At 41.7% G+C, this 5,138-nt stretch overlaps 1 long non-coding RNA gene across 1 annotated transcript; it reads right to left on the minus strand.

Moving 5' to 3' along the window:
* Nucleotides 1-236: 236 nt before the first annotated feature.
* On the minus strand, nucleotides 237-4,268 carry LOC145558519 (uncharacterized). The gene is made up of 4 exons (XR_014092511.1): nucleotides 1,497-4,268; nucleotides 1,270-1,397; nucleotides 1,086-1,199; nucleotides 237-1,008 (listed from the first exon to the last, which is right to left on the minus strand). It is a non-coding gene; the product is annotated as an uncharacterized LOC145558519 (long non-coding RNA).
* Nucleotides 4,269-5,138: the final 870 nt, after the last annotated feature.

The following is a 5,138-nucleotide window of genomic DNA, read 5'->3' on the forward strand; positions in this document are numbered from 1 at the left end:
GTCGCGGCACCCACGCGTTTTCTTTTTTTATCTTAACATGTATCTATCCGGATTTTTTTTTTTAGTATTTTATCTTCACCGCTTACTTTTTTGTTTTTCGAGAGTTTCATTCCCAATAAAATTCTCAACCTTTTTTTATCATTTTATTTTTATTATTTTATTTTTATTTATTTATTTATTTATTTATTATAATTTTAATATTTTATTCATTTTATTTATATTTTTTCTTCTTGTCTTTTTATTTCTTTTTCTTTTGGGGAAGGTCGGTACCCTCCACTTACTCCACTTATTTTTTTTTTGTCGCGTCATTAATACATACACAATCACACACAATGAGTCTCAAGCACACACTAACACACACCAATAAATACATAAACTGTGAATAATGTACAAAATGAGTCATAATAAATAAGCAGCGTCAAGTGTCATCACAGTATGTACAAATAAAGACCCTCAGTCAAAAATCTGCAGAACTAGAAGAGTTAGGATCAGTATCATCTCCAGCCTGTGAATACGGGAACGGTGAGCCAAAGAGTCCCGTCATCATCCGAGTACGGGGAGTAGTATCCCTACTAGTCCCTGTGACTCCAGCAGCAGTCAAACTCAAAGTAGGACCCGTCCAACTGGCAAACGGTGTTGGCTGACTCAAAGACATGGGAATCGTCGGTGGAGGCATCGTCCTATACACTGGAACTGAAAACAAGCCCGACACCGGTGGAGGAATCCCAGACGATGGAGCTGAAAATAAGCCAGGATCCACGGGAGTCAAAACTAGCCTAAACTCAGGCTGTGAAGGCTGTGAAAACGAGTGCCGCTGCCTCTGACCCTGACCCTGAAAGCGCTGGGAAGACTAAGGTTGCTGCCATTGAGCCTCCTGAAACGGCTGAGTAATCTGAGGCTCCCGCTAAGACTGAGAATGCCGATGAACCTCAGGAGATCGTCTACCCCGACTAGGCTCCTCCTCGTCCGAGCCTCTATGCCTCGAGCGCAAGCGGGACCTCCTTGCTCCTGAAAGATACAAAATCAAAAGGCGTCAACAATGCAAAATAAAACAAATGGTAGAAGTAGAAAAAAAATGAGCATACCTCAAGAACATCGCCAGAACTGCTCCGACAACTCGCGCCACGCCGAAGCTTGATGATGCAGTACTTCAGGGCATCAACCAGCTTCATGAGTCCCATCATCTCCGGGCGGTTAGGCTGAGAACAAAACAAAGAAAAATCAGTAACTAGCGGTGTTAAAGGGATGAATACTACATCAAAAACTTACCGGCTCAAAAACCTCGGGCAGAGACTCCTACGCCTGTCTGAAACCCTCTAGCGCGTCAGTAATATGGTCCTCAATAATACCACTCGACCCTGGGTAGCGGAAAGATTGAGGCGGAATCTCAATCCTCCCTACGGGGCAAACAGTCGTTTGAAAATACGATCGAATAATCAAGTTATTCGACTATTTAAACAGAGACTAGTGACAAAAATCCTCAAAAGAAATCATACCTCAGGAAGGCGGGGTGGAGGAGCCAGAGAGGAAAGCAAGTCCTGCGCGTAATCACCCTCCATGTGCATAAGCTCCTGCCAAGTAAAAGTGTTGCGCTCTCCCCTGTTTATCAACTCCCTAAGCACGCGCGAGTCCAGCATCGACTCCGATGGAGATAAGGGCACCACAAAGCGATCACCACTGTGCTAACGAACGACACGCTCCCCCAAATACCAGACAAAGCGTCCGGTACCAAACAAAACAGTGCGGTGCGCTGAAAGATGCAAGGCCTCGGGAAAATTAGTCATCCCAGCCCAAGGACGATACTGGACATCAATGGCAACCTGAAAACCATAAAAAGTTGGCATGTGACAAGGTAATAATCGCGTCGTCAAACGACTACACCTAGATCAAATACAATTTATACAACCTAAACAAACCTAATACGAGTATAAGGCAAGCATAGGGGTCGAACCACAGAGAACGGATAAACACCACCAAATGTTATCGACAATTAAGCTAGTCCGGAATAGGAGAAAAATAACTAAAGTCTAAATGTGCTAAAACAAGAAATAAAACATTAAGGGAAATGGTCTAGGAGTAGCATTCACTTGAACATAAACAAAGGCATAGGAGTTGAATTAATTATGAACTAAACATGCTCGAATATCGAAGTAAGGTCCAATCTAACCGCCTTCCGGGGCTAATCAGCTTCTCCTAACATAGCCTCTATGTTTCCACATTAGAACCATATACTAGGAGGTACTATCAAATAACAATCGATATAAATGAACTTAGCTAAGTCAACTTCCGTTTCATGTTAGCAAAGATTCACTCCCAATCAACTAACAACATGCATTTTGCAAGTAGATTGAAGAACATCAAGCATATAAAGACTTTAATCACAATAAATCAATTCCAAACCCTTGAACATTCTCAAGATCCAACTACACCACAACCATCCCCTTAATGGGGAAATTACTCACTAATCATGATAACAACAAGATTAATCAACAAATAATCAAGAATCAACATGATTAACAAGCAATACCAACAACAAAAACAATAATCAAAATAAAACAATAAAAATAGAGGAGAGAGAGTTAGAGATTCTCATTGATTGAAGATGAAAGTCTACAAACAAGATGATCAATCTTCTTCTTCAAAATCCAAGCTCAACAATGGTGAAACCCTCACTTTCTCTCTCTAAACTACTCTAATCCTAAGCTAAACCTAGAGAGAGAAGCTCTCCTAAAACTAGGGAAAAAGATCTAAAAGAATGAAGTTCCCCTTTCTACAAAACAAGCCTCGCAATATATAAAGAATCGCGCAAAAACGCTGAACAGGACCCGCTGTGCGCCCGCGCAAGGATCTGTGCGCCCGCGCATGGTAGCTGTGCGCCCGCGCGTGCGCCCTCGCAGCGGTCTGTGCGCCCTCGCAGCGGCCTGCGCTCCCTCGCAGCAGCCTGCGCGCCCGCGCAAAGTAGCTGCGCGCCCGCGCATTTGTGGGTTGCGCGGCTTGTGCTTGGGTGTGCGCGCCCGCGCGGTGTGGGTGTGCGCCCGCGCACATGTCGCGCATAGGCCGCGCAAAACTTTCTGCCTCGATTCTACAATTTCGCCAATTTTGCGCGGGTTCTCACAGGGATGCGCGCCCGCACATTATTTGCGCCCTTGCACCTTGCTTTCTTCGATTCTTCTCTCATGCTTCCTTGGCTTCTTCTTTGCAATCCAAGACTTCAAATACCTAAGCACAAACACTAAGGGAAGCAATAAGGTATAGGGAACGGTGCAAACACGCAATGAAGGCAAGCATTCAACAATATACGCGATTTCATTAAAAATACATCGAGACATGTATGCACGCATTATTTGAACAAAACAACTACAAAACACCCTAAGACAAGCTAAAACAAGGCATAAACATTATCCTAGGAGTGACATAAATGTCACTCATCAAATTCCCCCAAGCTAAACCTTTGCTCGTCCTCGAGCAAAGCTAAGGCAAAAGAGAACAAGAGGAAATTATGGAAAGCAAAAGAAACAAAGTAGAAACAAGGAGAAAGAATGTACACTAACTCACTGTCGTAGGAATCACGGTTGTTTTTAGCTACAACAAGCCCTTAAAACCCCAAAGTCGCCTATGAGGACGAGTGAGGTCTCGTGAGGGTTTCCCAAGAGCTTAACCCACAACTCTTGACAAAAACCAAGGCAAGGCAACAAAAACCAAAGGTAAAGAAAAAGAAACACGAAAAGAAAAAGCAAAATACAAGCTCATATACGGACAAGAGATAAGGACAAGTACTAATGAATGCAAACCTTTCTAAATGGACAAATGTATGCACGTTCCAAGATGTCAATGGTTGATTGAAACATAACATATGCTAAGCATAGAGAACTACTTAGGACTCAATCCACCCTAGCCCCAACCAATCGGGCCACGTTCTCTCTACTAGCTTCAAATCAACCCTTAAGCTAGCTTCTCAAGATTCCACGAAGGAACCGGAAAAAGATAAAGAAATGAAAAACTTTGAGAAGGTAATCCCGACGTCTCAACTATGCATACTCTTTCCATAGGTTTGAGGTCTATCTCCCTCCACCGTTCTTTTGACCTAACCCACTAGAGTCTAAGGGTCTTTTCATTGGTTGTAACGTAAGGCTAAGGGTTAAGGCGAGGTAAAAATTTAAAATTTGGTGAAATTTCCTAAGTGAAGCAAAAAGTGCGGCCGACACTCAAAAATAACTCAAGAATTCACTAAATATCAAGCAAAAATACCACTAATGCCATTCCCCAAAGCTTATTCAACACAAACACACAAAATTCCCCCCAAGCTTGAACAAAGCATTGTCCTCAATGCTTAAACTAAGGAAGAAAATGAAACCAACTAAAATATTTTTGTTGTTTTTGTTTTTTTTTTTTTCACTTTTTTTTCTTTTTTTTTTTAACTTTATTCAATGTCCTTGCCTTTTTAACTTTGGACGGCTTTTTCTTGAAACTTCATTTGATTTCCATAAATTTGCATATTACTTTACAAGCTCAACTCTAACCAAATCTCAAAATGCATCTTGTCTATGATCAACAACTCAAAACTCAAACCTCACATGCCAATGCTTCACTAACTAAAAGGTTGGTAAACATAGGCCATTAGGTTTGTAATGTGGTTTAAACAAGAGCGGGAAACATAAGGCTCAAACTGGTTAGCAAGTAGGTTTATGCAAAATAGAAAATCAAATTTGTAACAAAATAAAAAGAAGATAAAGAAAAATGAGAAAGAAATGCCCTTTTCCTCCCCTAGAGTGCTTCGGTCACGATCTTGGGAACTATAAGTCAAAACAAGGATCAAGACATGCATAGCTAAGGATCCAAATGCGCCACACAACAAAGTGATGAAGGCTAGAACAATGTTACCTCACACGGGATTATAACTAAGCAAATACCAACCAAGGGTGCCAAATCCACTATAGAGAGCAACACCATCTTACCACATACCCGCGAACTAGGGCTTCATGGCGCCCTAAAAGTTCTTAACCCGGCTACCTTAGCATGTAATATCCTAGAGTCAACCAATGACACTCTCAAACCGTGCACACATTAACCACTTAGGAATAAAGGCATTCAAGAGTAAACAAATCCAAAAGATATAATGTCCAAAATAAGTACAAACA

Source organism: Chenopodium album, chromosome 9, assembly GCF_948465745.1.
Source record: "Chenopodium album chromosome 9, dcCheAlbu1.1, whole genome shotgun sequence".
In the NCBI taxonomy this organism is placed as follows: domain Eukaryota; kingdom Viridiplantae; phylum Streptophyta; class Magnoliopsida; order Caryophyllales; family Amaranthaceae; genus Chenopodium; species Chenopodium album.